At 37.6% G+C, this 13,341-nt stretch overlaps 1 protein-coding gene across 6 annotated transcripts in view; it reads right to left on the bottom strand.

Moving 5' to 3' along the window:
* The window catches only part of ntng1a (netrin g1a), a 107,218-nt gene that overhangs the window by 63,521 nt on the left and 30,356 nt on the right, over positions 1-13,341 (bottom strand). The gene's annotated exons all lie outside the window — the stretch shown is intronic.

Here is a 13,341-nt window from a genome sequence, read left to right as displayed (position 1 = left end):
GATTGGAGACCCCACTGTTGCTCACTGGAAAATGAGGGAATATTTCTGGCATGGGACATTTAACACCCTTAAACACATCTAACCACACACCATTTCATCTCAATCTCTGTTCCACATTACACTGAAAACATCATTGAATTAATGCAGCACCTGGCCATGTTGCTATGCACAAATAGGCAGATGTATTCCATTGTCTTTATATCTATATATAGAGACTGAATCCACAATAATATTTTGATGTCAGGAGAGTAAACATTGAGGGGAAACTTTAAGATGCAGAATTTGGCACCTGAAAACAGGGTGTAGCGTCTGTTATTATGATGCAAAGACAAAAGACTAGTACATTGTAGACTAGTACAGTAAACAAAAGCAAAGAACTATATTTCTACTGTCAAATTAACCACACTCAAAACATTATAAAAACTGCTTTGCTCCCTATGATGCATCCACAGCATTATAAAGCAGCAATGCTAACAATATAACAACTGCAGTACACGCATGTAAAGCCTCACCTGTAAGGGTTTGTGGTTGGTTAACGGTTTCAGACACAATGCAAGTCACTGTTTGTGTCAATACTCTGTGGGAGGGGAGCAGTGAGTCAGTCTTCCAGTCTGGCAGAGGCGTTGCTGTCTTGTGCAATTTTTAGTAATAACAGGGTCACTGGTTCAATCCTCACTTTCCTTCTTAGAGCACTTAACGATAACAGAGAGCAGGAGTCTTAACCCTAGGGTTTACTCCTCTCGAGTCTTGAGGAGCTCTGAAAAGCTGAGCCTTCAGGCTGCTACAAATGATGAATTGTGTAAGCGAGTTCCATAAAACAGACAATGGTTAAAAAAAATGTTTTCCTCTTGATTGAAAGTTACAGTATACACCGGATAGCTGAGAAGCTATCAAGTATTACCCACACTTCAGTGCCCATTATTTTCAGGACAGGCATAATTAAACATTATTTTTTACACGTAAGAAATTGTGAACCGTGAAGAGTCGGCATTTAAAAAAATAATCCGCCCAGCTAATTTCCTTTCAGAACTAATGAACCCCATCAAGGACATCAAACCTTGCCACATAAAAGGACAGACTGCTGTGTGCATCATCCTACGGTGTGCTGTACTGTCATCTCATAGCAGACATCTACTGTTACAATAACAGTAGGTTGTTAGCGATGGAGATGTACACGCAGCATTTCAATGTGGGCAATGTGAAATCAATCTGAGCCCTGACCTGGCTGGGGATGCTTCGGTCATGCTTCGGATTGAGCTGTGCAGGTTGGTCTGTTGCTAATGCATTACCTGTGTCCTGCCAGCTTAAACAGCTGCAGAAACAACAATCTCTAAACTTCTGCAAAGGTCTTTTAAGCAATAACTTTGCAGTGATTTGGCTCCTAGTGAGAAGCTTGACTTCTGCTCCCTCACCTGAGTAATAAAAAAAGATATAGATCCTGAAAGTCTGCCAGGCGGGCATGACTTGCAGTCACCTTGGGCCAAACCGAAACCTGACCCACAGCCCTGAGATCGCTGCTGTGGCAGCAAGTCAACCTCTTAGGAAATGAGGGTGCTACATGGCCCTCCGCATCATCAGTGTGCCATTACATTACCTTTAGTTATGAGGAAAAATACTTCTGTATAAATCTGGAATTTCATGAGTGTTACACTGACATCTGTGACTAAGCCAGTCCAGTTGACCTGCTGTTGTTTAAGCAAAACTAAATGAACTGCAATGTACCAACACCATCACTAAATTTGAGTTAAATTAATAATCTGACTGCAAGTAGAACGATAGTGATCCCCAGCTAAAGACTTCATGCTAAACTAAATGCTGGGAATTGCTAATTAAGTCGTGATTTCCTGGAGGTGAGATTTCTGGAGGGAGTTTGTATTGGGTACAGAAGTAATGTTATTCAGCACACAAATAGTATTCACACACATGCTCTTTTTGAATGGAAGGTAAATGCATCTGCTTCTATCACTGGGAAAATTAATTTTATGTTACCATTTTATTCCTTTTGTAAGCCATTTTTCTTGAGTAAATATCTCAACATATAATCAGATATATCCATTTGTCAAGCTTGTCACGTCACAGAATGTCATTTGATTAAAAAGCCTTCAAAACACTTAATTCAGGATGCGTATACACAGTTTTCCTGACACGTGAATTGCCCTTTGGAGTAAAGGCCTCGACACGTTAGGCTCCGTTTGTAATCTACAACTCATCAGAGCTTTGATGTGCATGTCATGTTGTTATGCCTTAATTAGAATTCACACTGCAAGAATAGATGGAGAAAAAGCCTTTACTGGCATCATTATTTATCCCATGTCGAGTTCCAGGCACATTTAACACCATTTCATTATCTTGGGGATTTAGTTAAAGCTGGAGGATGGAGGAGTGAAAAGATCAGCTGCTCTCTGTAACATTTCTTCGTTGGTTTTCCCTTATTCCTTCAACAAAGTACCCTAGCTTTTCAAATGAGTTATTAAAAAAAAAAATGAACAAGGGCAATTAGCATATGTGGGGCCATTACGAGTATGAACATATAACTTGAAATTCTGGTCTTGGTGCTGCTGTCAGAAGTCAGGAGGTTGGCTATTCCACAGGGGACTTTACCATTTAAAAAAAAAAAATCTTTTTTTTCTTCTTTTTTTCTGAGGGGTGGGGAGCTAAATCGGAAGTGTGATTGACAGATGACTTCAGGGAATAGAGCGCATGCCTGACTCCAGTCCCCTCTTTTCTGAGAACTGAGAAATGAAGACACACATATACACGCTCTCACAGAGGCAAACAGACAGACACAAACACACACACCACGTGTGGCATGAGGACAGTGTGCGTTTCCACGCACAGAAACGGACACTGTCCTTATGCCATACACATTCCGCACATACCACAAACACACATACAGTACCACAAACACACACACACACACACACACACACACAACAGTATAAACCCAAAATTTTAGTATTCTGCAAGCACAGCTCAAGGGCGTATTGATATATGATGCTTGACGCATACTGTTTTTTTGCTGGCAGTTAAACATTAGTACCGCAGAACAATCGTTTTTATTATTGACTGTTTTAAAAGGTGCTTAAGCAGTCAAATTTCAGCCCATTTCAGTTTGGAAATAGGAGTTAATGGACTAAGATTGCCATTTACTCTGTCTCCTTTTACAAATGAAATTCAAAACTAAGACACAGCAGGCTCTCACAACATTGCTGTGAGTGTGGGGGCAATGATAACACTGCTCAAAGTTCCAAGACATTTTGAGAACACTGTGTGTATTTCACAGGCATGGTGACCCTGCTTCTGCACAATCAAAGTCCTAATGGTGTGTTGAGGGCACTTTGGGAGCTGATTGTCTCTTTTGTTGATGAGCAGCCATTAAAATCTTAAAAGGCTACAGGGAACTGTTCCTCTAATCAACTCCACTCCATAAACATAAAAGATGAATCAACTACTCCAATACTGGTGAATTCAGTCATGAGACCCAATTAATGAGATCACAGAGCAAAATAGCAGTCTTTTCATTTGAACCAATCACACATATTTTTAATGAGTTGTCAGAACACAGTGGTTTCTAAGTAAGAGCCTTAAGCTGTTTAAGGGATGCAATCGTGTATTTCAATCCCAATCCATTTAAAATATATTCAATAGCAATGGCGGTAACTTAACCACTTTCACAAAGGACACAGAACCCACAATCTACTAATTCGAGACATTATTTTAGAAATCAAGTTGACCCAAGTTAATGTCTCCATTTTGTCTCTAAATTTGTGTGGTTTGCCATTAAACATGTTTCTGATTCTTAGAGAAAAATGGGTCATTTTGCTGTTGTGCTGTTCAGAAATATTTTAGAATATGCTGTTAAAATGTATATTCTAAAATATTTCTGAAGAGACAGAAAAATTATCAGTGTACCCTTAAAGGTCTCAATTTGTGCAACAATGAAATATTCCCAGACATCCTGTTTGTTGCTTGTCTTTTTTGGTGGGAAATTTAGGAAATAGCACACCTACATTCAAAGTTGTTTTAAACTATTTGATACTGAAAGCACAGCGAAGCATCCTTGTAGTTTAGCATTGCAAATAAGCCCTTACATTATGGCTCATAAACAAACAAACAAACAAGAAAATAAATAAATAAATAAATCATTGACCCACATTAATCATGCAGTTTAGCTTTCCATGATATCCTTAATAAAAAATCATGGTGCAGCATCACCTCTGGATATATAACTTTATATGCCAATGGCTGGTTGGCTTTATGGAAGTGAATTATAGAAAGTGCATGTTTTGCGGCTTGACTTCCAGTCAGGTTTAAGCCCGAGAGAACTGAAGTCCAGAAATCTATCAGTGTGTCACTGGTGTTGATCAATGTCATCTGGACAGAAGAGAGCTCAAGGCCTTCATTAGCACCTCTGACACATTTGTTGTGTTGGGGGCTGCCCCATGTCAAATTGTTCTGCGTTAGCCTGCTGGGGTCCCACTCAGCCCTCATGATGGTAAGTGTTGTGTCAAGGAGACCCTATTGTGTGGGTACTTAATCAGTGGCTCGCATCTGGCACCTTGTAATGCTCCCCACGTGAGCCTTCGGGATGAAAATATAATTATAATACAATGGGAAAAAAACTGCAGATGGTGTAATATGGTAAAATCATGGGTTACAGCTGTCTTATGCACATGGTTGCTTGAGGATCTGTTTTTGTAGTCTGAGCAGTAAAAAATATAAATGGGATTTATTACTTGAACCATGAGCCAGTTCTCTACACATTTCAGCAAGCAGTGGGAGAGATTAATTGATACTTCAAAGAATGTCATTCTCATTTCGCTGCACAAACGTGTGTTTAGACCAGTGCTTGATTGGTGCTTTGATGGCAATTGGTAAACAGACCTTTGATCTATTTGTTAATTTGCTGGCTGGCACAAGCCCCAAAGAAGAAAAAAACAAACCAAGCACAGAAGGTAGATTTCAGAAAACGAACCACAATCTGACTCTCTAATGTACCTGTCTGACTGAAATGTGAAATAGCATGCGATATCAGTTGGTTAGCTAAGGCTACATACATGCTAAAATTTTTTTTTTTTTACAATACAACAGGGTAAACCTTTATTTTCAAACATGGAGGAATTGATTACTTTTTAACTGATTACACAGCCTTGTCATGGCTTACGGTAAGACTGCATACCAAAATAGAAATCTTTTCACTGTTTCATTCCATTTCTACTCCGCGTTTTCCAAAGGTCTGAGAAGGACTCTGGGAAATAAAAGAATCTCTACAGTTTTTGTTTCTCTCTGGGCTGTCTATCTTTCATGGTTGGCATATAAATAATTCAAAATGAAGTTAAACCTGAAATTCCACAGAAAAACACAGCTTGAAGAAATAAAATAAAAAACAAGCATTCTTTAAGGTGCGCATTAACTAGCTGTGGCTGCATACAGTAGAATCTCCCATTTCCTTTCTGCTACTACGTCTGTTATTTGGAGGCTCCCAGCTCCCAGAAACCGCTTGTTTTCAGTTCAGGTTGACACGCTCACTGCCTGAGATCGATGATGCTGACAGCAATGACTGAAGTGCACAAAGAGTTTGTGGTTTTTAACCATTCTCATCTCTGAGGAAAACCCACCCTCCACAGACTTCTCTCTAACCCAAAGAAAGAAATATATTCTGACCAGTGTTTGCTCTCTCTGCCTTTTTTCTCACACCACAGATTTCATTAATCAAGACTGAAAATATAAGCAACCTGTACTCTCAATACATTTGCAAGGCAAAATGTTCACATGGTATTCAAACACCCCGGGACAGGGTTGGAGTAGCACTGAAAGAAATCACATGTTGTCCTATGTTTTTACCTATTTTTTTAGGTGACAAGAAGCTTTTGTAGTCATGTTGAAAGTCGTAGTTATAGTTAAACAAAAATTTAGTTTTCACATGTACATGTGTGTAGATGTGCCTGTGTGTATATATGCAGAACCCGGCATCCAAACGTATGAACAGAACTCGACCATCTGTGTAATGGAGAGGTGTGTTCTATAATGGAGAATGATCTAGGTTTCTAATATTATCTCCTGATTCAAGCTGCTTCACTTTCCCAGCTGGTGGGAATGATGGATCTTGTTCCCAAGCTTCCTTCACTCCAATTTCAGAAACTAGATACATTAGGATAATGACAAGCATCAAAACACATCTCATCCACTGCAGCAAATGGGCAGCAAGCCAGGTCAGACCAAATTAATAATATATGTTGATTGCTGCTATAAAAGCGGTTATCCTGTAAGTGTGGTTTTGGCGTTCTTGCTCATATAGTATATGTAAATGTAAGCTTCCGCATGATTACAAACAGGTTTTAAAGACAAATTAATAGCCTCTTCTTTCCAGAAGGCTTAGTGGCATTCACTTGCGGCATTAAATTCAACCGCAACACACACACACGCGCACGCGCGTGCACACGCACACACGCATGCACACACACACACACACACATATATATATATATATAAACAACATTGCTGTTCTTTGAATACACATTCTGCTTAGAATGTGAATAAATGTAGATGCTGTGGTTCATCGATTACTTTGTGACACTGTGTCACACTGATATCGACAAAAGAAGCTTAGCCTGTCATTTTTTTGGCAGAGGAAATATCACTGTTTGCCCTGGCAATCTTAACCCCTCAGACTCTTCAGGTACACAGATTAGATGACACTTCCTCCTGGCAGATCTGACTCCTAACTCTCAGTCTCTCACAGACAAAAAACAGTATCTCACACATGAAAGTGTGTACACACACACACACACGTCTGAATATGGATACATGATATTTAGTATCTGCTGAAATGTTTGGTTTTAGCTTGATGAATTGATCGCCAATGACCGATGATGGCCATTTGCTTTAGTGACACTATTGGTTGTATATACAATGCAAAACTGATTGTGGTCAGAAGGATGACTGGGTATAGGTGAAAAGGTCAATTAATCTTTTTAAATCAAGCCTGGTAACATTTTTCAAGGGAACTCTTTTGGGCCATTGGCATGTTGGGGGCTGGACCAAATTGCCACACCATCACAATCAATATTTTTCACAGTTCCATCTGGCAATGTGTCGAGACATTACAGCTGAGCTTCAAGGATAGGTCCAGAGAATGCAAGTTAGAAGCCACTAAGATAAAGACATCCTTATTTGTAATCATCTTTGCACTGCCATGCTCACTGCAGAAACATGAGCATCATCAGTGATGAAGAAGCAAACAGGCAGATAGTGGCAAGGAGGGAGTACAGATTACTGGACCGCACAGGACCCCAGTGCTCACCCATGCTCATCAATGCAACATAATGAAATGGGGTCAAGGACTCATAAGGTGGACTGGTCAGCAATCGCAAGCCATCCATCAAACACTAAAGTGTCCTTTACTGATGAGTCAAGGATTTGTATATGGTATGCTTGCGGACATTGGTGGTGTGATGTCAGATGTGTACAACAGAGCGAAACACTAATGGTTGTGTACTACAGACCAAAAGATGGGGGGGCATCCAGACATGATCATCTGGTCAAGAGTTGATAAAAAATGTTATTTAGAATAAGTAAGTAACCTATGTCAAGTGTAGTGGTATTACAATTCATGACATTGTACACCTTTGTACACCATAAATTATATGTTCTTAATGATAATAGCTTCAGAAATATGTCACAAATATAGTTTATCAGTTTATTTACCAGAGGAAGACAACACTTGATTACCTGACATGAATGATTACCTGGACCATCTCTTCACATAGTTATATCAATGATATGAAGTCATCATGGTGAATGATACTGGAAAAAGTAAGACAAAAGCTAACTTTCAGCCAGACTTGAAATTAAAAAGATGTAATATTGATATACATCGATGTAATGTGTCCAATTTAGGGGAGTTGGTTTAGAGGGACAATAAAATGAGATTTGGATGAGTGTGCCTTTGTCCTTGTTTACAAGATTTCTGTCCCTGGTGAGGAAATGCACTGTTGATGAGGATGAACTTCCTAATACATTATTTATATGCCTATCATTTATCACCGAATAATTCCACTTTTCTGGAAGCAACATTTGAATGTAAAGGCATGTGTGTATGACATACCAAACAAATAGTATACATTCCCAGGGCTTAAATTAGGATATGGGAGGCAGAGGCACCCAAAGATCTGATTTATCATAAAGAATTCTTAGATAATACCTCATGATATTAAAATGTGCAGCATGTTTTATGATACTGCTTATGATAAATAGAAAGTGAAAAAGGAAACATATGGCAGCAGGGGGTTTGGGAGGACAAGAAAATAAACATAACTAAATGATCTGTCTTAGCTAAAATATTTGCCAAATTTGTTGCTATGATAAGCTCTGCAATATATAATATATCCAATATATTGAGCACATACTAGATGGGCAGTTTGGCTGTTGACACTTGCACACCATTTATACAATTTATATACTGGTACACATATACATTTATAAAAAGTGAACATCTCTAATGCATCATGTATATCTCAGGCGTGATATGCAACTTTTCAAGCAAATATTACTAAATGACAAAAATAAAGAGTTTGTTCACTGAACTCACTGTGGATTTTCCCACCTCAGCTAACAAATTAACTAAATTTTTTTCGCATTTTTCATAATTGGCTGGGCGAGTAATCTGGCTAGAGGAATAGATACCATATTCTTCGTTTTCTTACCTGCAATCATCTCTACTGTCATTTGCCAGAAGGAAATTTTTGTATGAGTGCAGAAAGATGTAATAAGAGTAAATAATTTCTCGACCTGTTGAGCCAACATTTTGTATTCTGAGGCTGAACCCATCTAATTATATGGTGGGAGAGTAGAACCAGATTGAGAACCTAGTTCGAAGCCTATCGCTACAGAAATGGGCTCAAATGTGGTAGAACCACATCTCACTTGATAATAAGTGATGATCTGAATCTATGATCTTTTTAAACTGAGGATGTGAGACAATGTCTATAACAAGCAGAGGAATATCAGAGTATGTGATTACTTTCAGAAGGCTCAGACCTCCACAGAAAGCTGGTGCTGCTTGCCCTGGTAACTGTGTGTGTTTATGCCCTGGGGGTTTGGGAGAGAGGGAGGGAGGGAGAGAAGACAGATTGAGTGGAGAGGGAGAGACAAAGATAGGGAGAGAGAGAGAGAGACAGACAGAGAGTGTGAGAGAGAGAGAGAGAGAGAGAGATTGATTATGAGTATGCATATGTATGTAAAATTGGTGGTAACATAGATCTGTCTCAAAATACCCCGATTCTCCATTGGGGGAGAGGGCTAATCAACCAGTTTGCTGGATTTTGTTACAGGCTCCGCCAGTCTTCTCCCCCAAGCAGGCTGCCATTTGTCCCATTTTCCGTGATAGGTAGTTATACAGCTGCAATGATTCCTCCAGATGCATTGACATTTATCCACTTAGCAGCAGTGGTCTTGTCAGCCCCCGTCAGCCTGCAGTCAGCTCTGAGAGGTGTGAGAATAAAGGTCATGACCCTTGTTAACAGTCTGCTCTTCCCCTACTCTTGAACTCTACTTAACGGGATTGAGGATCTGGCACCACCAGGTTTATACAGTGTACTACAATATTGTTTAGACCCATTAGTGCAGCAGTTTGGAGAATGATTTCCATATTTATTTCCTAAGGCTCTTACTTGATTAAAACATCAAACTAACCATCTCACACAAAAAACTGACTGTGTAGATTCTTAAATAATGGCCAAAATAATAAGTTAGGCATGTGGTTTGTCAGATACTCTATATACATTACATACTGCAATTATTATCATAATAACACCTTGTATCAGAAAGTCAACATATCCATAGCATTATATTACAAATTATATTAATTTATATCACAGCTGGGTTAAATAAAAATATTCTGGATTCTAATTGGTTAAGAGGATGTAAACCCGTAAACAGTATAAAGCATGACTGTGAAGTAGCCCCAGCAAAAGTGGCCAATAGGAACTTATGGCATGATTTTCCCTCCTATCTAGATTTGTATAATCAAATATTACAAGAGGATGTTATGACATAATATAAATATGAATTTGCTTGGTGGGATGAAGGTCGGCGAAGCAGGAGATATATTATATACTGTATGCAGGGCCATATTCTATTTGATGCTGAACGAATCAAGAGATTGACAGAACTTCCTGTATGTTTCTGAGTATCTGATACATTGAAATCAGGATGAACTTCAGTTATTATGTATTTGTTTGTTTTTAGCCTATATTAAAATACAATTTTGAAAAGAATATGCACATGAATTAGCTCTCAAAGTTTTTCAGTTTACAAGATAATATACATTGGCAATTTCATTAAAACAGCACAACAGTAAGAAATTACTAAATATTTATTTTATTGAAAATATATTGACTTTATTCTGAAATTGGCTCAGTTTAAGCAAATGAATCCAGAAACATAGATCCTATTCGTTTTCATGTCAACCCTAATTTTCCACATCTGCCTTTACTAATTAGCAGTTCAAGAAGATCTCTAGCTGTTGAATGAGGTGTGTTTTGTTAAAGTTGGTGTGAAAACAAGATAGTAGATCTCCAAAAATAGTGTTGGGCAGCCCTGACAGAGATGTTAAAAATAGATGTATTCCTTGAATCTCAATAATTAAAAAATAAATAAATGTGCAGTAATATACAATTTATGGTTTATTTTGATAAAACTCTGGTTCATAATTAAAGCCTGTATAGTAAACATGACTTTCCCTTGTTTACAGGTTACGTAGCTCCAAAGTAAATAAAATGAATTGACATTCCAGGTAAAACAAAAATGTAAATCAAGTGTTTGTTGAAAAAGTATGCAGTCTACTGATGAGAGAGACCAAATGGTTGGTACATTTGACAGATTTTTAGACTTACCATGAATAAATAAACTAGTTCAGGTTTATTTCATTTTAAACTGCATTTGAAGTTGATGATATTCAGTCTAAAACAAGGATTATGGTTACCTTTTCATGAAGCTAAAATTAAATGAAAATATCAGATTCATCACAGAACACACATGGCTGGGATTCAAACCTGGGACCTCCTTGCTGTGAGGTGACAGACTGCTACCCACTACACCACTATCTCATGTGCTTCTGTTATCATACTTCATTTTCTGGTACCATTTAGTGCACTCTAAGTCTGTTGTGTTCCATAACAAATACACTTCAAGTAGGAGAAACACAACTTTACTCTGCTCAAATGAACAATGTAAAGAATATACATACGAGTATACGTATATACATATTCTTAAAATTAAATGCATAGAGCCACGATTGATGAAAAAATATAATTTAAAGTATGCTTTTCAAAAGGATAATACAATACACTTACAAAGAATGAAAAGTATACTTTAAGTAAATACTATTTCCATAATTTACCAAGATTAAAACAATGTGCATTTTTCATAAGTATATTACAGTATAAGTTTAGGTGAGTGAAGTTAAAGTATACTTTCAGAAAGTATACTAGTAGTATGCTATCCAGGGATGAAAATAAAGTATACTAAAATATCACAATAAATATATGCGATTTAATATAATTCCCTGCTGAAGTTTTCATCTTAAACCAGTCTAAATTGGTCAAGCTGGTTTAAGCCGTGTTTTTGACACTTTTTGCTGGGCAACCAGCTGACCAGCATATATAGTCAGCTCGTCCACCACTTTGGCCACCAGCTTTGTCCAGCTAGAGACCAGCTTTGAGCAGCCACACCCCAGCTATGACCAGCTAGAAGTGTCGAAAACACAGTCTAAACAATCTTAAACCGGTTTAAAATCCCAGCTAGTCTTAGCTACACTGAAGTACACTGAAGTACAACTTAATGACATATATTTGGAGGTATACTTTAAAAAAGTACATTTTAAGCATACTTTAAATTAAGTTTAAAAACATTTAACTGGATGTCCATGATACTGGTCCACCAAATAATAAATAAATACTGGATGTAACTTGTTTCTGCAGTCAAAACATTTTCAACAGACCAAATAAATTTCACTCAACATCACTAGTTTCCCTGAAGTGGATCTCTTCTTAATCTTTGCAAATCAGTGTGATTTCAATTGCCTTGCAGGAACAAGGGTCAAGTAATTCTCATAGTCTTTTCAAGAGGTTAATGTAACAAAACCAGCTCAGGAAAGGTTACAAGACATACTGAGCATATCAGTAATAAAGTGCATACAAATCAGAATATGCATACAATGCAATTATATACGTTGAAGGAAAATATGTGTTAAAGCTTTCCCTGAACTTAAAAGAATGGATTTTAAAAGTATATATCAAAACTAATTTGCTCAGAAATTTTGAGCATTCATCTTTATTAATTAAAAACCAGAGCTGACTCCGTGACAGCTGTCACAATCAATAACAGTGTTATTATCTGGTGAATTTTTAATTGTCATGCTGGAGGCAACCAGACGTCTGGGTAGGGTTTATTGAAGATGTTTTGTAGCTGCCAGTCACCATATCTTGAGCATTTCACGAGGCTCTCAAGTACACAGTATTAAATATTTATTAGCTGCCGCTTAATATAATATGAAATATATGCCATGGGCTATTTTATCAAAATGGCTATGCCCAAACAGTGTGTTTATTAGCACCTGCGAGTTGTGCTTTATTGTTTAAATTGGTTAGATTGGCTACAGTTGTGAGAAAGGAAAAAATATATATATTCTGACCTAGAGGTAATGTAAGGGTGCTGATGTGAGATCTACTCCTCCTGTGCGACTCTGTTCTAAAACTTTAAAAGACTTTCAAACAAACAATCAAAACATAATTAGACGATAAACAGCTAAAATGAAACTATTTGGGTCAGACGCAGTAAATAAGGTCCACGAGAGATCACTTCGGCCTCTGTGATGAAAAGAAATACAACGTATAATCAAAACAAGTGAGGAAAACATAGCAAAGGTCACAATTCATGAATAACAAGCGCCATTTTCCTCTTGGATATTCTAAGCATCCCATCACCCCAGCTGCTGCTGAGGCACTGACAACCCATAATCATCATCTATTTTCTCAACTTTGCCAAGATTGGATTTATTACTTGATTTCCTCCAGCCTTGTGTCCAATCCAAGTTAACAATAATACTGTGTATACATTAAATGAATAAATACCTAATAATCATTGCAATGATTTACTTTGTATTTTTTTAAAATTAATTTTTATAAATTTTTTTGAAGTTCTTGCCAGAAAATGTGATTTTACATCATTCAAAATGACCTGCCCCATTTAAATGCACTGCCAAAATATCTTTACTCATGTACATCTATGTAAAATTATGTTTAGTGACCCATTAAATCTGGGGACTGGAGACAGTCATCA

Source organism: Anguilla anguilla, chromosome 4 (assembly GCF_013347855.1).
Source record: "Anguilla anguilla isolate fAngAng1 chromosome 4, fAngAng1.pri, whole genome shotgun sequence".
NCBI classification, from domain to species: Eukaryota; Metazoa; Chordata; class Actinopteri; order Anguilliformes; family Anguillidae; genus Anguilla; species Anguilla anguilla.
This window is presented reverse-complemented; position numbering and strand designations above follow the sequence as displayed.